Source organism: Sus scrofa, chromosome 2 (assembly GCF_054392235.1).
Source record: "Sus scrofa isolate SSC_HxYL_T2T_F1_AM1 chromosome 2, Sscrofa_HxYL_maternal_Yorkshire_Landrace_v2.0, whole genome shotgun sequence".
Taxonomy (NCBI): Eukaryota; Metazoa; Chordata; class Mammalia; order Artiodactyla; family Suidae; genus Sus; species Sus scrofa.
Window position 1 is genome coordinate 81,002,211 of NC_139384.1, and position 22,113 is coordinate 81,024,323.

Genomic DNA, 22,113 nt, shown 5'->3' on the forward strand with positions numbered 1-22,113 from the left:
TGAATTCACACACCCATATAGCATATTCCACTTAAATCATCCAAATACATTTTTTACATATTTTACATATTTTAAAGTGTACGAGGAATAATCTCCAGTTTAGATCTCATGCTAGGCCACAAAACAAATTTTAGGAAATGTGTAAAAATTGAAATCATATTAGACATCTTTTCTAATTGCAATACTATGACACTATTTCAACTATGAGATAACAAGGGCAAAACCACAAACATGGAGAAGCTATGCAATATTCTGTTAAACAACTGATGGGTCAGTGAAAGAAATAAAATAGTTTCAAAAAAAAAAAACACCTGGAGTCAAATAAAAATGAAAAGACGATGATCTAAAAACTATGGAACACATACTACCTAAAGCAATCTACAGATTCAATGCAATCCCTATCAAATTACCCATGACATTTTTCACAAAACTAGAACAAACAATCCAAAAATTTATATGGAACCACAAAAGACCCAGAATTGCCAAAGTAATTCTGAAGAACAAAAACCAAGCAGGAGGCATAACTCTCCCAGACTTCAGATAATATTACAAAGCCACAGTCATCAAGACAGCGTGGCACTGGTACCAAAACAGACATACAGACCAATGGAACAGAATAGAGAACCCAGAAATAAACCCAGAAACCTATGGTCAATTAATCTTTGACAAAGGAGGCAAGAACATAAAATGGGAAAAAGACAGTCTTTTCAGCAAGCATTGCTGGGAAACCTGGACAGCTCTATGTAAGTCAATAAAACTAGAACACAGCCTCACACCATGCACGAAAATAAACTCAAAATGGCTGAAAGACTTAAATATAAGACAAGACACCATCAAACTCCTAGAAGAAAACATAGGCAAAACACTCTCTGACGTCAACCTTATGAATATTTTCTCAGGTCAGTCTCCCAAAGCAACAGAAATAAGAGCAAAAATAAACCAATGGGACCTCATCAAACTGACAAGCTTTTGCACAGCAAAGGAAACCAAAAAGAAAACAAAAAGACAACCTACAGAATGGGAGAAAATAGTTTCAAATGATGCAACTGACAAGGACTTAATCTCTAAAATATATAAGCAAGTTACACTACTCAATGGCAAAAAAGCCAACAACTCAATTGAAAGATAGGCAAAAGACCTGAATAGACTCTTCTCCAAGGAGGATATACAGATGGCCAACAAGCACATGAAGAAATGCTCAACATCACTGATTATTAGAGAAATGCAAATCAAAACTGCTATGATGTACCACTTTACACCAGTCCTAATGGCCATAATTTATAAGTCCACAAATAGCAAATGCTGGAGGGGCTGTGGAGAAAAGGGAACCCTCCTGCACTGTTGGTGGGAAGGTAAGCTGGTACAACCACCGTGGAAAACAGTATAGAGGTACCTTAGAAAACTATCCACAGAACTACCATATGACCCAGCAACCCCACTCCTGGGCATGTATCCAGACAAAACTTTCCTTAAAAGAGACACATGCAACTGCATGTTCATTGCAGCACTATTCCCAATAGCCAAGACATGGAAACAACCCAAATGTCCATAGACAGATGATTGGATTAGGAAGACGTGGTATATATACACAATGGAATATTACTGGGCCATTAAAAGGATAGAAATAATGCCTTTTGCAGCAACATGGATGGAACTAGAGACTCTCACACTGAGTAAAGTAAGTCAGAAAGAGAAAGACAAATACCATATGATATCACTTATATCTGGAATCTAATGTCTGTATTAGATGAAGCTTTCCACAGAAAAGAAAATCATGAACTTGGAGAATAGACCTGTGGTTGCCAAGGGGGAGGGAGTGGGATGGATTGGGAGCTTGGGGTTAAGAGATGCAGAGTATTGCCTTTGGAATGGATTAGCAATGAGATCCTGCTGTGTAGCACTGGGAACTGTGTCTAGTCACTTATGATGGAGCATGATAACTGTGAGAAAAAAAAATGTATACATGTATGTGTAACTGGGTCACCATGCTGTACAGTAGAAAAAAATTGTATTGGGTAAATAATAGTTAAAAATAAAATAAAATGTTCCAATAAAGTCATTCATTCGCCCAGTCAAATAATAATAATAATAATTTTTTAAATGAAAAAGGATAAGTTACTACTGACATCACTGAAATTACCAAGGGTGATAAAAATTATCACTAAGTATATTCTAATAAAAAAGACAATGAGGAAGAAATGAACAAATTCCTAGAAATGTACAATCTCCCAGACTAAACAAAAAGAAACAGAAAATAAGGACGGACCAATTGTCAGTAATGTAATCCAATCAGAAATTTTAAAAGCTCCCAATAAACAAATGTCCAGGACCAGATAGCCTCATAGGTGAATTCTACCAAATATTTAGAGAAGAGTTAATATGTATTCTTCTCAAACTATCTGAAGAAACTGCAGAGGAATGAATGCTTCCAAACGCATTCTGCATAAGACAATTACAAGCCAATCTCACTAATGAGCAAAGATGCAAAAATCCTCACTGAGTATCAGCAAACTCAATCCAACAATACATTAAAATGATCATAGACAGTGATCAAATGGGTCCAGAGATGCAAGGATTTTCAAGGTCTGCAACTCAGTCAATGTGATACATCATATTTTAACACTGAAGTATAAAAATCAGTGATCTGCTCAATAGATGTAGAAATTCTTTTTGATAAAATTCAACATCAACTTATTTTTTAAAGTTCAAGAATGTTGGTAGAGAAAAATCTTACCATAATAAGTGGGATATATGACTACCCACAGATAATATCATCCTCAGTGGTGAAAAGCTGACATCATTTCCTTTAAGATTAGGAACAAGTCAAGGATGTTTCACTCTCATCGCTTAAATTCAATATCATACTGTGAGTCCTAGCCACAGCACTCAGACAAGAAAAAAGAAAAATGAAAGGAATCTAAAGTGGAAAAGAAGCCGTTAAACTGTAACTCTTTACAGATGGCATGATAGTATACACAGAAAATCATAAAGACACCTCCAAAACACTACTAGAGTGCCCCAAGTAATTAAGTAGAGTTAGAAGATATAAAATTAATATAGAGAAAGCTGCTGCATTTCTATGTACTAAAAACAAGCTATCCAAAAGAGAAAATAAGAAAACAATCCCACTTATTGCATCAAAGAGAAAAAATATCAGGGACTAAACATATCTAAGAAAATAAAAGACTTGTACATGGAAAACAAAAAGACAATGATGAAAATCACAAGATAACACTAACAGATGGAAAAATACACCTTGTTTATGGAATCAATAATATTGTTAAAATAACAGTACTAAGGCAAAATTAAGTATGTCAGGAAATCACCCTGGGAAAAACAAACACAGTACCCTGGCTGGCTCAGAGGAATCAAAATAGGCATGCAATCTTTAAAAATCCTGCCCAAAGAGGGAGTAAGAGGTGTGAAGCAGACACAACCATAGGAAAGTCTGAGCTTCAGAATAACCCCAAAAGCTTCACAAACATATCACAATCGAATCATCAAAAATCAAAGAGAGAGAATTTTGAAGGTAGCAAGAGGAAAGGAACTCATTACCCACAAAGCAGTCCCAATTAGACTATCAATGCATTTCTCAGTAGAAACCTTACAAGCTTGGACAGAATTGGGTGTTATACTCTAAGTACTGAAAGAAAGAAACTGCCAATCAATAATGTTTTACCTGGTAAACTGTCCTTCAGAGATGAAGGAGAGGTAAAGACGTTCCCAGCCAAAGAGAAACTGAGAAACTTTGATCACCACTAGACTTGCCTTACAAAAAAATGCTACAAAGAGTTCTTCAATATGAAATTAATGGATACTAATTAGTAAATTTTAAAAAATGTGCAAGTACAAAAATAACTGGTCAAAGAAACTAAATGTTGTTTTTTTAAAAAGATAAACCAAATTGACAAACCTTTACTTAGATTAAGAAAAAAGATGATTCAGATTACTGAAATCAGAATTGAAGGTGGAGAAATTATAACTGATACCACAGAAATACAATGGTTCATAAGAGATTACTATGCAAACAAATAGGATAACCCCCCCCCAAATGGATAAATTACAGGGAACATATAACCTAGCAAGACTGAATCATACAGGAGTTTCCATTGTGGCTCAGTAGTTTAAGAATCCATCTAGTATCCATGAGCATGCATGTTCGATATCAGGCATCAATCAATGGGTTAAAGGATTTGGTGTTTCACAAGCTGTGGTGTAGGCCACAACCAAAGCTTGGATCTAGCATTGCTGTGACTGTGGAATAGGCCAACATGGCAGGTCCTATTTTACCACTAGCCTGGGAACTTCCATGTGCCAGGATTACAGCCCTGAAAAATGGAGGGGAAAAAAAAAAAGACTGAATAATATAGAGATAGAAAATGTGAACAGACCAATAATGATTTCACAGATTGAATAAGTTACCCAAAAAAACACTCAGAAGAAAAGCCTAGGACCAGAGGACTTCATTGGTCAATCCACCATTATTTAAAGAAGAATTAATACCAATCCTTTACAAACTCTTGCAAAAAAATTGAAAAGGAAGGTTCATTTCTAAGTCATTTTTCCAAGCCATCGTTACCTTGCTAACAAAGCTGGACAAATCACTGAGATACACCAGATTCACCAAATGAAGGATAAAATTCACATAATCATATTAATGGGTGCAGAAAAAGCCTTTGACAAAACTCCACACCCATTCATGTTAGAAATTCTCCACAAATTTAATATTGAAGGACATTACTGTATTACGATATGGGCCAAATATGAAGAGTCCAGAATTAACATCACACTCAGTGGTGAAAAACTGAATGCTCTTCCTCTAAAATCCAGAACAATGAGTTCCATCATAGTTCAGTGGGTAAAGAATCCAGCATTGTCACTGCAGCGGCTCTGATTTTATCTGTGGCACAGATTTGATCCCTCGCACAGAAACTTCCACATGCCATGGGTGTGGCAAAAAAATCCACCTTTTTAATAAATACAATAAAAACAGAACAAGACAAGGATCCCTAGTCTTGTCACTTCTATTCAACATAACACTGACATTCCCACTTGGAGCAATTAGACAAGAAAAAGAGAGAAAAGTTATTCAAGTTGGAAAGGAAAAACCTATACTGTCTCTGTGTGCAGATGGCATCATCTTACACAGAAAAAGCCATAAAGACACCACAAAAAATACTTCTGACCAATAAGTGAATTCAGTAAAGTGGCAAGATATAAAATCAACACCCAAAAGGCAGTTTCATTCGGTACACTAACAAAACTGAGAAAGAAGAGGAAACAATATATTCACAATAGCATCAAAATCAATAAAATATTTAGCAATATAGCAATACATTTAACCAACGTGATGAAAGATATGTACACTGAAAACTATAAGACACTGGTGAAAGAAACTGAATTTGTGTGAGTGTGTGTGTGTATACAGCAAAGATTCTGGGAGGAGAGGCACAAGAATTTCACATAACACTATTCCAGGTTTTCCACTTAAGGGTAACACTATTCTGTTTTCCACTTAAGGGTAAAACAGCCAGAAAAAAACAAACACTCAAAAATAAAACTTTAGATATGAGCCATTCATTGGCTGTGGGAAAATGACAACAAATACTGTGCCTTTTGTTTTTTATTTATTTCTTATTTTTTGGCATTTCTTGGGCCGCTCCCATGGCATATGGAGGTTCCCAGGCTAGAGGTCGAATCGGAGCCATAGCCGCTGGCCTACGCCAGAGCCACAGCAACGCAGGATCCCAGCCAAGTCTGCGACCACAGACTCACACCACAGCTCACGGCAATGACGGATCCTTAACCCACTGGGCAAGGCCAGGGATTGAACCCGCAACCTCAGGATTCCTAGTCGGATTCGTTAACCACTGTGCCAAGGTGGAAACTCCAATACTGTGCCTTTTAAAAGGCACCACAGAGGACAGTTGGTTAATAATGATGCCATGAATCAGAGGGCAAGTTAGCTTTGGACAGAAGGGAGGGACCTGGAAATTTAAGGATTTATTGCCAGCACCTGAAAGAGCTAGGCTAGGAGGACAGGGTCTTGTATTTGAGACTCTACTCCCAAACATTTGGAAAACTCAGAAGCCTCAATAATTACCCTTGAGGAGAAAGGAGGGCCAGGGGACCCCACAGACCGAGGCTTCCATGCATAAAGCCCAGACACTTTCTAACGACCCTCCAATTAGACACAACACAATAAGGGGGCAGTGTAGGGGCCATCGCGCAGAGCTGCCTAGAGAGGCTCCAGGATCCTGGCTGAGGTCACTGTGCACAGTGCCTGCCCAGGAACCAGGGGGCTATACACCTAACCCTTAGGCTTATAGCTGGAGGGGACTTATCTGAACAGAGTCTCTGGCAGAGTGGAGTCCACAGACTCTGAAATTCATCCCAGGGAAACTTGGATTCTGCCGCCACGTGTCCCAGTTTAACCCCTATTCCCAGTCTTGGGACACCCAGCCACATACACTCACCATTTTCTGGCTTCTGAGGTTCCCCCGTGTCCATCCTTACGCCCCGGCCACCGTTACATGCCGCAGCATTATAGGTGCTGCAGCAGAAACACCTGGGGCCTTTACGTACAGATGAAATAAGATCAGGCACCTCCTCTGAAACCTCCAATTGGTTTGTTGGGCTTCGCCCCACCCACCTTCCACTGCTGTAGCCCCGATTGGACAGTTCAGACATCCCACCCCCCTTTTCCTGAGTAACAATTGGGGCAGGGGTCACCTGATTGAAAAGATTGCTCTTCAACCAGTTGGCCTGGAACATGTACCTTCTATGGGCATTTGCTTTTGAAAAAATCTTGTTCATAGCTGTTCATAGCCAATGCTATTATGTAAACTCACACAATGAAAACCAAGGAGCTTGTGGGAAAAATGAGATCGGGGCTCAACACTAAAAATTTGTCAGTACATAAAAAAATAGCAGTCTAATAAAGCGGCAGTTTACATATGTTGAATGGTTAAGAAATACAAAAACGCTATAAGAAATAGAGCAGTTTAATCTGAAAGAAGCCTATCATCTGCTTATAGAAGTGATCATCAGGAGGCTTGATATTTGTGAGTTATAATGAAGAGGTGGAAGGCAGACCTGAAATCAGATAGAAAATCCCAACTCAAGAGGGATATAGGTTTCCCTCAAAACACTTGAGGGGCACTGATTGAGCTAGTAGAATTTTGAGCTTTGTGCATGTGTTTTGCGTATGCCTGCCTAGCTAGGTTCAGCTGGGTGAAGTTTTCCGTATTTAATGTTTCTCTTGTGTGCCTTATAAATGAGATTGCACATAAGCAAACCTAAAGTTTACATTGTTACAATTGTTCCTTAATGCATCAAATGACCCAGATTAAAATCATGTGTTCAGAACAATATTAAAGTAGATTTGCCTGGATATAGATGTAGACAGAATTTTTCGTGAACCATTTGAATGTTGAAAATATCATGACACTTCACCATTGAATATTCTGGCAAGAATCACCAAAATAAGGATATTGTCCTGTGTAACCATGATACAAATACCACCTTTCCTTTTTTTTTTTTTTTTTTTTTTTTTTTTGGTCTTTTTGCCTTTTTCTAGGGCCGCTGCTGTGGCATATGGAGGTTCCCAGGCTAGGGGTCAAATAGGAGCTGTAGCCACTGGCCTACACCAGAACCACAGCAACGCAGGATCCGAGCCGCGTCTGCAACCTTCACCACAGGTCACAGCAACGCCGGGTCCTCAACCCACTGAGCAAGGCCAGGGATTGAACCCGCAAACCTCATGGTTCCTAGTCAGATTCGTTAACCACTGCGCCACAACGGGAACTCCCACCTTTCAAAAATTAAGAAATCTTCCATATCTTCTAATATGCAGTTCACATTTCAACTTTCTCCCAAACTCTCCTCTTTAGAGTGTGCTTTTTTCTAACTAGGATTCAATCAAACTTCCTATATCAATTACCTTGCCTTTTCAGTGTCTTTCTATTTAAATACTCCTACTAAGAACTTCCCCCTTCAATCTGTTTTTTATAATGGCACTGACTTCTAAAGACATCCAATCAGAATCTGCCTCTGTCTCCTTGCTTTAAATTCACTCTTGAGGAGTTCCCCTCTTGACTCAGTGGTTAACGAATCCAACTAGGAACCATGAGGTTGTGGGTTAAGGATCCCACGTTGCTATGAGCTGTGGTGTGAGTTGCAGAGGCAGCTTGGATCCCACGTAGCTGTGGCTCTGGCATGGGCTGGCAGCTACAGCTCCGATTGGATGCCTAGCCTGGGAATCTCCATAAGCAGCAGGTGTGGTCCTAAAAAGCACACACATAAAAAAAAGAGAGAGAGAGAGAGAGAGAGGGAGAGAGTCTTGAATAAAATTATACCGGAATAGAATTATTCAGGAGGTAAGACTTAATAAACAAATAAAGGGGAAAAAATTGTTGGTAGGCATGCCGCCCATCATGCAGATTCCCAAAGGAGCCATTGGAAGATAGACATGTCCAGGAGGGTCCTCAACAGTGCCCTGGTAGGAAGAAGAAACAGACTCAAGCCAAGACATTCAGGTAGTTCCTGACCATCTCTTTCTCACATGTTTCCATGCCAGACCATCTTAGCACTACTCAGGAGCGAAAGGCAAGGGAACTCCCACTGGAGAGAGGGGAACACAGTCACAGAGGAAGCTTAGATGTCTAGGTGATGTCACTCAGTAGCCTGGTGGAGAGTCTGGCTTAGACGGCTCTGAAGGGCAGCAGAGGTTAAGGATTTTTACAACAATAGGGTATATCTTTCTTATGGCTATCAGATGTTGGATGCAATTTCACAGGGTATGCAAACAAGGCAGTCTCTAAATGACTAAAATATCCTGCTTTGGCCAATGTTTAACACAACTGGGTGTGTATAAATTTGAGTGTTGCCCCGGTAGGTTTTTGGATCCCAGCCTGCTGTGAAGAAATAAAAAACTTGAGGGCTAATATACAGGCACAATTTTGACTAATTTCTGAAACACCGAGACACCACCATCTTTAGTTTGTGTATGTGGCCAAACCTGGGGACCACATAAAATAGAATCTTCCTCTTCTCTGCCCACTCCATCTCCAACCTCAGATGAGCAAAGAATGATACCCAAAAAAGCCCCAGGTGAAGCTTCTTTCTCATTTATTTGAAAAGATGTCAATTCAAGTGTACTGGAAAATTATGATTTAAAAGGATGAGGTAATTACCTTTCAAGTATTAAAAATTGGCCCAAATCAGTATTCAGAAAATAATTCTCCAGCATTTGTTATTTGTGGACTTATTAATGATGGCCATTCTGACTGGTGTGAGGTAGTATCTCATGGTAGTTTTGATTTTCATTTCTCTAATAATCAGTGATGTTGAGCATTTTTTCATGTGCTTCTTTGACATCTGGAGGGGGTGTGAAGAAAAGGGAACCCTCCTGCACTGTTGGTGGGAAGGTAAGCTGGTACAACCACCGTGGAAAACAGTATAGAGGTACCTTAGAAAACTATCCACAGAACTACCATATGACCCAGCAACCCCACTCCTGGGCATGTATCCAGACAAAACTTTCCTTAAAAGAGACACATGCAACTGCATGTTCATTGCAGCACTATTCCCAATAGCCAAGACATGGAAACAACCCAAATGTCCATAGACAGATGATTGGATTAGGAAGACGTGGTATATATACACAATGGAATATTACTGGGCCATTAAAAGGATAGAAATAATGCCTTTTGCAGCAACATGGATGGAACTAGAGACTCTCACACTGAGTAAAGTAAGTCAGAAAGAGAAAGACAAATACCATATGATATCACTTATATCTGGAATCTAATGTCTGTATTAGATGAAGCTTTCCACAGAAAAGAAAATCATGAACTTGGAGAATAGACCTGTGGTTGCCAAGGGGGAGGGAGTGGGATGGATTGGGAGCTTGGGGTTAAGAGATGCAGAGTATTGCCTTTGGAATGGATTAGCAATGAGATCCTGCTGTGTAGCACTGGGAACTGTGTCTAGTCACTTATGACGGAGCATGATAATATGCAAAAATAGAATGTATACATGTATGTGTAACTGGGTCACCATGCTATACAGTGGAAAATTGACAGAACACTGTAAACCAGCTATAACGAAATAAATAAAAATCATTATACAAATAAAAAATTTTAAAAGAAAATAATTCTACTATTTATTTATTTATTCATTCATTCATTTTTGTCTTTTCAGGGCCCCACCCACGGCACATGGAGGTTCCCAGGCTAGGGATTGAATCGCAGCTACAGCTGCTGGCTTACGCCACAACCACAGCAGCGCCAGATCTGAGCTGCATCTGTGACCTACACTGTAGTTCAGGGCAACACTGGATCTATTATCCCACTGAGCGAGGCCAGGGATCAAACTCGCACCCTCACAGGTAACTAGTCGGATTCTAATGTGCTGAGCTACAACGGGAACTCCAATTCTACTTTTCACACTTAAAGTATAATTAATTTTAAAGGTTGTGTTCAGAGTTCCCATCATGGCTCAGTGATTAATGAATCCGACTAGGAACCATGAGGTTGCAGGTTCAATCCCTGGCCTCGCTCAGTGGGTTAAGGATCCAGCATTGCCATGAGCTGTGGTGTAGGTCACAGACATAGCTCAAATCTAGCATTGCTGTGGCTGTGGCGTAGGCTGGCAGCTATAGCCCTGATTCAACCCTTAGCCTGGGAACCTCCATATGCCGTGAGTACAGCCCTAAAAAGACAAAAAAAAAAAAAAAAAAAGGGTGGGGGAGGAGACTCTCTTGATAAATACATATAAAGCAATTTTGATTGTTTTCTAATATCTGAATAAAAAACATGTTATCTACCTGAGTGGATTAATATACAAAAGCCAAAAATGTGATACTTGTGAGATAAAACCTTAATGCTTATTTCTCTTAGGTAGGCCAGCATTATCTCATACCAAAGCCAGATAAGGAAACCATAAGTAGAGAAAATAAAAGACCAATATCCCTAATAAATAGAGATGCAAAACATGCCTCCAAAATAACTAGAAACTGAATTCAGCAGTACCTTAAAAGGATATGCACCACAATCATGTGGGATTCATCTCTGGGATGGAAGATGGCTCAACACATGCAAATCCTAAATATGATACATTATATTAATAAATAAAAGATGAAAATCACATAATCACCTCAATAGATGCCACAAAAGCATTTGACAAAATTCAAGTTCCATTTGTCATTAAAAACTCTTAACAAATTCAGTATAGATAGATTGTACTTAAGATAACAAAGGCCATATGTGACAATCCCACAGTTCACATCCCACTTAATGCTGACAGGTTGAAAGCTTTTCTTCTAATACCAGGAATAAGAAAAAGGGCCCCATGTTGCCATTACTGTTCAACATAGTACTGGTGTTCAAGCCAGAGAAATTAGGCAATAGTCTTCTTGATGACACCTGCCATTATCAGTAATTGATGTTTCCCTTTTACTTTTTTGCTAAAGCATCAGCTGAAATTATGCTAAAGGTCCTACATTGATTCCAACATCAGCTTGTCCTATACCTGAAAGTCCCTCAGAGCAACAGTCTGATACTACAAACCTAAGTTCCTTGCAGGGATATCAATCACGGACACAGGATGATGGAGCTCTCTATATCAGGATGGGCTTGTCTCTTCCACACCTCCCTTTCTGCTCCTATCTTGAGGTCTTATGGTCATACTCATGATGAAACCATAGGGGCAAGTAGGAAAAACACTTGTAATTCCTCATTGTTTTTCACCAGGATGGAGGGACACAAGTGCAGAGCCCAGGACAGGGATTGACATGAAGCACTAAAGAGAAGGGAAAGCCAGCTGCTCTTGTCACAGTGACAGTGAGGTGACATATCAGCTCTGTGACTTTACTATAAATACCTAATTTATGATTCTAAGTGTACCTTTGTCTGGCACCCCTGGCACATGCCCTGCAGTGTGTCCACAGGCTAAGAGACAGAGTAGTAGTGGCCACATGCTGTGGTTTACATGAGGGAAACTCCTTTCTGAGGCAGAGCCTACAGACTCACTCCTGATTCATCTTCTCAGCTGAGCTTAGACACAGGGTTTTGTCTCTCTGTGTCATTCCCTCTGATGTCTTTTCCTACTCCTGCAGTCTCTATACACTGCATGTGAGATGGATTTTGATTACTGTTTGCTCTACCAGAAGCAAAGTGTTTGCAGAAATGGGGATCTATGATGGTGGGTGGGTTTTTCCCCCTTTGTGTCATGGACCCAAAATCAGACATATCCTGTCTCTCTTTTATGCTCAGGCGTGAGCACGTGGCATCCTACATGTAAGTTCTTGTTTGCACTTGCATGTGTGTGTGTTTTTCATCCCCGTGAAAATGATCTAAAGTGTGCACAGAAATGGCAGAAATGTAGACCAATGGGATTCTGAATGTTCTATTCCTTGTCTCTCTAGTTTCTTAAAAATGTTTTTCTCCTCACTCTTTTCAAGACAGATGAAAGAATTATGCCTCTTTCATGTCCCACTCCATTGGTCCAATACCCATGATCAGTCCCTGCAAGTATGTTGTGAATCCGCAGAACCCCAGCCCCTTCCTCTGCCAGGACTAAGGCACACACAAAACCTTTGAAACATTAATCTCTGTGGCCTGAGGTCACTCTCAGTAGAAAATGACTCAACCTGGATCCTCACTCCTGACAAAGACATTGTTGAAATGTGCCCTCCCTGGAGTGTACCTAAGTGCCTTAGCTCCACCACCCTAAGAAAAGGAGGTCCCCTAAGACCATTAATTTAATCCCATCAAAAATGAGGTATTTAGTCCATTATCCTGGAAGCCAAAAGAAGATAAGTAGATAATATTTCAGAGTAGATCAAAGCCTATCACTTTCGTCCAAACAATTTAATTCTCCTGGAAAAATAAGGAACACTGCCTTAAAATTTAGACTTTGTCCAAAGATGTGACATGCATGTCTCTGGTTGAGTTACAGTAATGATGCCTCACAAGGAGTTTCCTCAAATACCCTGTGTTCTGTTCATGCTTCTTTTGGTTGCAAGTTTTCATATTTGGGATTCAAAAAGTCTTTACAAAATGGTTTATGAGATGGTTTTGGCACTCCCTACTCATATACTTAGAGGAAAATATCTTTCTGTCAAATCCATATGTAGGTGCACCGTCCATTATAAGAGCTAATAACAACAACAAAAAAAGGCCAGTTGGTAGGTATATCATCCAGCTAAATACCACCCCACCCCCCAACTCAGTGCTCTAAAAACCTCTCTAGGAGGATTAGCCATCATTTGAGTCCTCAGAATGAGAGCCTTGCTGGGGTCTTTCAGAGCCCCAGGGATCTTACTCACACCATCTCCATATAGCAAGACAGGAGAATCTCTGAATGGGAAGCCTGGGTTTAAAACCTATCTTTTGGAGTTCCCGTCGTGGCTCAGTGGCTAACGAATCTGACTAGGAACCATGAGGTTGCAGGTTCAATCCCTGGCCTTGCTCAGTGGGTTAGAGATCTGGTGTTGCCATAAGCTGTGGTGTAGGTTGCAGACGCGGCTCGGATCTGGTGTAGCCGCGGCTCAGGCGAAGGTGAGCAGCTACAGCTCCGATTAGACCCCTAGCCTGAAAACCCCCATATGCCATGGGTGCAGCCCTAGAAAAGGCAGAAAGACCAAAACAAACAAACAAACAAACAAAAAACCAATTTCATTAATATTCTATGAGTTGTTGGAGTTCCCATGTGGCTCAGCGATAACAAACCTGACCAGTATCCATGAGGACCCAGGTTTGATCCCTGGCCCTGTTTGGTAGGTTAATGTTCTGGTGTTGCTGAGCTGCAGTGTAGCTGAGCTCCAATGTAGGTCACAGATATGGCTCAAATTCAAACCCTAGTCTGGGAACTTCCATATGCTGTGGGTGTGACCCCCCCAAAAAAATACACACACACACACACACACACACACACATTCTATGTGCTGTAGATTTCAGTTTTTTCTCATAGTGAGAGTGCTCACTCCATCATGTTCTTAATTAAAAACATACAAATGCAGTAAGAGAAAAATTCCAGGTGGTACCCCTTTTCAAATACAGGCATTTCCTTCCAGAAGCCCCATCAAACTTCATGGCTCAGGGTTGCACCAAAACCCATGACGAAGGCATGCTTTTAACAGTGTCAATATTGTGTTCAATTCTTCGTTTTCAGGATGAGAGGGAAAGTTCCTATCACTAGACTCAGAGATGGTAAACACCTAGACAAAACTTCACTTCTGGCAACAAGAAAACTTGAGGCTGGGAAGATAGGAAAGAATGCTTGCTTTGGAGTTCCCACTGTGGTTCAATGTGATCAGCAGCATCTCCAGAGTGCTGGGATGCAAGTTCCATCCCTGGCCTGGCAGAGTGACTTAAGGACCTGGCATTGCTGCATCAACTGCCTCTGGGATCTGATCCCTGGCCTACGAACTCCATATGCCACAGAGGCGGGGGGGGAGGGGGGGAGAAGCATGCTTGCTTTGTGAGTATGGGCCTTCCATCTCTAACTTGAATGCATTTTTCATTTTTCAATCTTTCTTCTCTAGCTTCACCTATTCCTGGCTAAAATCCAATTTACAAACATTGCTGGAGCACCTATGTCCTTAGATGAGGAAAGAAACCATGTGGTGCATTATGACATCCTGAATGCTGTAAATTTTCCAGGTGGTCTTGGGCTCCTGGTTAAAGTGGGAGAGTTTGTCTCCAATACTATATAGGATCAAGCCTTGGTGATCAATGAAGAGAGGATAGAATGGCCAATTGGATTCAGAGTTATGACCCCTTCTCAAGATTAGATGTATAGAAGGACAGCCTATTTGCTGCTTTACTTGTGCTTTTTGCCCAGAGAGACACATTTTCAACCACACAGGTATAAAAATTTATAATCACCCTATGGTAACTCGACCATTTATCTACTTTGTAATGAAAAGAAAACTGAGGGCATTCGCAATGGAGTCATTGGACATTAGTTTCCCAATTCATACATTTATTTTTTTGACTTAGTTTTTATTGTGGTAAAATATACATAATATAAAACTTACCATTTTAACCATTCTTAAGATTACAGTTCCAGAGTTCCTGTCGTAGCTCAGCAGTTAATGAACCTGACTAGTATCCATGAGGATGCGGGTCCTATCTCTCTCCTCGCTCAGTGAGTTTAAAGGATTCAGCATTGCTTTGAGCTGTGGTGTAGGTCACAGACACAATTCAGATTCCAAGTGGCTGTGGCTGTGGCTGTGGCATAGGCCACAGTTATAGCTCTGATTCAACGCCCAGCCTGGGAACCTCCATTTGCCACGGGTGTGGCCTAAAAAGACCAAAAAAAAAAAAAAAAAAGAGAGAGAGAGTTCGATTCAGGGCCGTGAAGTCCATTTTCACTGCTATGCAACCTTTTCCACTATCCATCTACAGAACTCATCATACCTTACTTAATCTCTGCTACCATTAAAGTTATTCCCACTTACCACCTCCCACAGGTCCCTCGTAAGCATCATTCCACTTTCTGTGTCTGTGGATTTGACTATTCTAGGTACATTATATAAGTATAATCATCCAGCATTTGTCTTTTGGAGACTGGCTTATTTCATACAGCATAACACTTTCAAGATTCAACCACATTGTAGCATGTGTCAGATAATTCTGTCCCTTTTTAAGGCAGAATAGTATTACATTGTTTGTATGTGCCACATTTTGTTTATTCATTTATCTATCAATGGACTTTGAGTTGTTTCCATCTTTTAGTTATTGCAAATAATAGGAAGGGTATTGTACTAATATCCATTCAAACCACTGCCTTCATTTTGGGAAGTATATACCTGGATGGGAATTGCTGACTCTTATTGTAACTCAGTGATTAATTTTTTGAGGAATTGTTAGACTGTTTTATACAGCAGCTGCACCATTTTATATTTCCATCAAGAATGTACAAATGGGAGTTCCCTTCAATGGCTCAGCGGCTAACAAACCCAACTAGGATCCACAAGGATGAGGGTTTGATCCCTGGCCCTCTTCAGTGGGTTAAGGATCTGGCATTGCTGTGGCTGTGGTGTAGGCCAGCAGTTGTAGCTCTGATTCGACCCCTGGCCTGGGAACTTCCATATGCCATGGGTGCAGCCCTAAAAAGAAAAAAAAAAAGAATCTACAAATGTTCCAATTTTAACATCCTCACAAATACCGTCTAATACGATATGTCTGAATATTGAATCAGAGAGGATAAATAGGCGCAATGCACTTATACACAATAAAGGAAAAATTTGTTTACTGAAACATTTAAATGTGGTGAAATGAAGAAACTGTGAGGATAAAATGTCGAGTTTGCTTTCTCTCCAGATGCAGAGTGGTGTGTCCAGTGCCCAGAACAACAGTATCCAAACAGGGGAGAAATCACTGCATCCCCAAAATTGTGACCTTCCTGGACTTCAAGGATTCCTTGGGGATGGCACTGACCTGCATGGCTCTGTGCTTCTGTGTCATCACGACTGGGGTTTTGTGGGCCTTTGTGCAGCACCAAGACACCCCCATCGTCAAGGCCAATAACAAGGCTCTCAGCTATGACCATCTCATCTCCCTCCTCCTGTGTTTCCTCTGCTCCTTGCTCTTCATTGGCCAACCCCCCACAGCAACCTGTATCCTCAGACAAATCACATTTGCAGCTGTGTTCACTGTGACTGTTGTCACTGTTTCCGCCAAAACTCTTACTGTCATTCTGGCATTCAAGGTCATGAAACTAGGAAGAACCGTGAGGCGATTGCTAGCAGCAGGAGCTTCTAACTATGTCATTCCCATCTGCTCCCTCATCCAAGTGATTATCTGTGGAGCCTGGCTTGGAACCTCTCCCCCTTTCCTTGAGATATACACTCATTCTGAGCCCAAGAGCCTCATCATCATGTGCAACAAGGGCTCTGTCACTGCCTTCTACTGTGTCCTGGGATACCTGGGCTCTTTTGTCCTGGGGAGCTTCTCCTTGGCTTTCCTGGCCAGGAACCTGCCTGACACTTTCAATGAAGCCAAGTTACTGACCTTCAGTATCCTGGTGTTCTGCAGTGTCTAGGTCACCTTCCTCAGCACCAAGGGCAAGGTCACGGTGGCCGTGGAGATCTCCATCTTGGCCTCCAGTGCTGGGCTACTGGGCAGCATCTTTGCCCCAAAGTGCTACATTATTTTTATAAGACATGAGAAGAACTCTTTGAAAAGTTTAAGGAATCAAATAGATTCTAAGAGAAATAGGCATTCAGGTTTTCTCTCTCAAGTCCCTACCACAGTTGTGGCTTTTGAAATATTAAGCATTCAGATAAATAAATTTTTATATTTATTCATTCATATATTAGGATCCATCAAAACTACTTAACCTCTATTTATCAAGGGATTCTGCCCACTTTTTTTTTAAAGAGTATTGGTGTACAACTACCCTCAGTCATCAAGACTCACAGATAGAGCTTCTATATCAGATTAATGGATATCCTCAAAGCTTTTACTATTGAATCTAGCCATTTCCTCCATCTATATGTATACAATAAGCACATTCTTATGCTTCAACCTCTCTTCTATCCCAAAGGTCATTTTATAACTTAAACTTCACACCTGTTGTACATTGTCTGTTTTGTTTTATCCACTGACAGTTCATATTTGGATAAAATATTGAAGTCATTCATGATTCTCCCATATGTTATTGCAATTCTTTAAGAGTTTTAAAATTCAATTTTTTTAGTCATGGTGTGCAGTGGCTTGATGGGAGATCCCAATTCCCAGACCAAGGACTGAACCCAGGCCACGCTGGTAAAAGTGCCGAGTCCTAACCACTAGACCACCAGGAAAATCCTCAAATTTAAAATAATATACTAACTCCAAATTAGTTTTTAAACTTTAAAAAATTATTTCCAAATCCAGATTTATAATATTAAATTTATGGAAAAATCTAATTTGCATAGTTATTTCTTCCTTGAGTGTAAGTACCAGATGAAACAAACATAAGTTAAAAACATTAAGTAGACCCTCAGCCTCAATGGGCTTGTAGTCTATAATATAACAATGAGGACCAGGAGTTCTCTGGTGGTCTAGCTGTTAAGAATCAGCATGGTCACTGCTATGACTCAGGTCACTCACTGAATGGTGTGGCATTGATCCATGGCGTGGGAACTTCTGCATGCCCTGCATGCCATGGGTATGGTCAAATTAATAAAAACAACAACAACAAAAAAACCCAAACAAAAATAAATGAAGACCAATCTTGGTAAATACAAACTGAGGTTTACGTGAAAAGTGAAGATCATGATGGGAATTGTACGGAAATGTTGATGAAAGTCAAATCTGTCACATGGGAGTTCCTGCTGTGGTGCAGTGGGTTAAAAATCTGGCTTCATAGGCTTGGGTCGCTGCAGTGGTGATGTTCAATCCCCGACTCAATCCAGTAGGTTTAAAGGCTCTAGCATTGCTGCCACTGTGGCTCGGATTCAACTCCTGGCAGGGAATTTCCATGTGCCTCAGGTGTGGCCATAAAATTGGAAAAAAAAATTTAAACACTTGGAGTTCCTGTTGTGGCTCAGTGGGTTAAGAACAAACTATGGTGTCTGTGAGGATGTGGGTTCAATTCCTGGCCTAGCTCAGTGGGTTACGGATCCAGCATTGCCACAAGCTGTGGCATAGGTCAAAACTGTAGCTTGGATCTGGCATTGCTGTGGCCATGCCATAGGCCAGCAGCTGCAGCTCCAAATGGACCCCTAGCCAGGGAACTTCCATATGTCACAGTTGTCTGGTGCACCCATTTTTTAAGAATTTATGTGACAGAATGGGGTGATCACTGAATGGAGGTCTCACTGTTTTATCCAGTATTGGGGGTGGGGACTACAAGAATCACTTCCTGGATTCCCTTTTATGTTTATATAGACAGATTTGAGCTGGGGCACTCCATTCTCTAGTATTGAGGAGCAGCTGAGTCACGTATGGGGCTGCTGTAGTGTTTAGTATTTGAAGTGACTGGAAGGTGCCTGCTGGAATTCCCCATCATTTATAGTTTCTGGAGAATGCAGTCTTGTTTTCTCGGACCCCATCATTTGTATTTGGATGACAGCTGCTACCTACTGCCTCTAGTTTTGATGGGATTGGTGGTCCCTTGCTAGGGCTTCTGTCAGCTTTACTATTGGATGCAGACTTTGAGCATCACCTGCTGAGGTTCCCAGCATCTCTATTTGGGGGATCAGTTTAACATGTTTTTAAAAGGATTTTATTTTGAAAAAGTTTAGACTTTCATAAAAGTTGTAAAACTACACAGGGTTGTTTTATACAGTCAATATTCATTAAATTTACCTACATTCTGTTTCTTGCTGATGATAATTCCTAAATCATGTCTTTCCACATGGAATCATTTTCTTTCAGCCTGACAAACACTTTGGTATTTCTTGAAGTACAGTTATGCTGTTGATTCTTTTGACTTTTGCTTTATTTACATTTGTTGAAACACATCTTTGCAATTTCAAAGAATTTTTTTCTTAGGTCATAAAATTTTTGATTGGGTTTCCTCCCCCCTCCATTAAACCCTTTAATATCAAATGTCATTCACTGCCTTCTTGCTTTCATAGTTTCTTTTGAGAAGTCATCAGTATTACTGATGCTCCTTTGAAAGCTCCTTTTCCCTTGGTTGCTTTGAAGATTTGTAGTTTTTCATTTTCTACAATCTGTCCATGCTTCCTCCATTTTCTTTAACATATTATTCCCTGTTATTTTTTAGTCCTTGTCAGGTCAACTCCATCTGGATTGTGTCTGGGTTTGCTTCTATTGTTTTATATATTCATAACTGAGAACATTTTCCTGCTGATTCGTGGGTCTAGTATTCTTCCCTTGTGGGCTGAATCTTGTGAAAAATAGTTTGTAGAGGTTCTTAATTGTGTTAACTTCCTCTAAAGATTGGGTTTTGTTATGGCAGGCGTGATAATACAAATGAGTCATCTTGAGAATATGAAGGCTAAGTTTTAGACTGTTAGGGCAGGGCTATTTCAGTTTTGCACTGACTTCTAAGAAGCAGTCCTCACTCTTAGTGAATGATACTTACTCTCAGGATGGGACATTTCTAGGGTCCTAATTAAAACCTGTGTATTTATTTATTTGTCTTTTTGCCTTTTCTAGGGCCGCTCCTGCAGCATATGGAGGTTCCAAGGCTAGGGGTCCAATTGGAGCTATAGCCACCGGCCTACGCCAGAACCACAGCAACACCACAGCTCACGGCAACGCTGGATCCTTAACCCACTGCGCAAGGCCAGGGATCGAACCTGCAACCTCATGGTTCCTAGTCAGATTCGTTAGCCACTGCACCACGACAGGAACTCCTGAAACCTGTTTTACTCTTGTTTTTTACCAAGGTCACTCCACTCCAGATGAGTACAAAAATCCAACCTCCAACTCCTGGCATGTGTGTGAACTCTGAAATTTTGGCACAATTTTCAGCTTTCAGTAGTTATTCTCTTCTAATCATCCTAGAGTCTTCCCCTGCACATGCATAGCTTAGACGTTATTTAAAGACCTAGGAGGGAATTTTAAGGCAAATCTTGGAGCTTCTTCTTTGTCAATATTTTATTTGCATTGGAAGATTCTTCAGAAATAGTTCAGGCTTCAGGTTAAGGTTGTATTTTCCCTACCCCAGCCTTGTAATCAATCATTTCTCCAAAGAGCCTGGGTACTCCACCCCCTGCTAATTTTTTTAAAATAGTACTTTAGACAATACTGTCTGGGTAGGTGACAGGTATTCTCATTGCTACTGGAATATCATTGCTTCTAGGCCTTCAGAGCTGATAGGCCTTGGAAATATATGAATGTATACTATCCTGTGCACATACACACATCTACCTATCTCCACCCATCCATCAAAAACCATGAATTCTGGAGTTCTCATCCTGGCTCAGCAGTTGTCCTGGCTCGGCAGTTAACGAGCCCAACTAGTATCCATGAGGACATGAGTTTAATCCCTGGCCTTGCTCAGTGGGTTAAGGATCTGGTGTTGCCATGAGCTGTGGTGCAGGTTGCAGATGCAGCTTGGACCCAGCATTGCTATAGCTGTGGTGTAGGCCAGCAGCTGTATAGGGGTCCGATTCAACCTCAAGCCTGGGAACCTCCATAATGTACAGTTGTGGCCCTAAAAAGACAACCACCAACAACAAACCACCAGAAATTCATACTATCTCCGATTCTAATCCAACACCACAGTGTTCACGACAGCCTTTTCTCTGTCCTCATTTGTAACATCTTTCTTAGACAGAGAGAAACTGGCTCAAACTACCCACTTTTATATTTACTTAGTTGTTCAACCCTAGTATACACACAAAATTTCAGAACTGCTAATCTGCACCATATGAAAAAAGTTTTTGAATTGGCATACAGAATTTCTGGACAGGGTTTTTTTGTTTTGTTTTGTTTTGTTTTGTTTTATGGCTGCACTTACAGCATGTCGAAGTTCTCAGGCCAGGGATCAAACCCATGCCAGCATTGATCAGAGCCACAGCAGTGACAATGTTAGATCTTTAACTGTTGACCTCCCAGACAGTTGTTTTTGTATTCAGCCTTACACTATCTGGTCAAAACAGATTTCTAAGGTAAATCTGCTTTTCTTTTTGCCCCCTTCACTGTGGTTATGTTATTCATTTTCATATAGTTAATCCATTTGTTATCATTTGCATTCCATTTTGCATCCCCTCCACTATATGGTGGATTTTTGTTTTTGAACTCACAGTAATATTCACTCTTTGTAGTGCTACAATTCTATAGGCTTTGGCAAATACTAGAGTTATATATCCATCAACACAGTGAACATAGACAGACCTGAAAAAATAATTTCATCAGTCTCAAGTTCCTTTGTTCTGTCCCTTTATAGTCATCGCCCTCTGTCATTACCCCTTGCTCCTGGGAATCATTGAATTGCTGTTCTTCCCTAGAGTTTTGCTTTTTCCAGAATGGCACATAATGGAATCATACAATAAATGGCTTTTTACACTTGACATAACAAAGCTGATATAAACTTAGGTATGTTACATACAGTGCAATGTACAGGTCTTAAATATATACAGCCAGTGCATTCTGATAAATGCACATACCTAGGTTACTCATACTCCTACTGAGATATAGAACA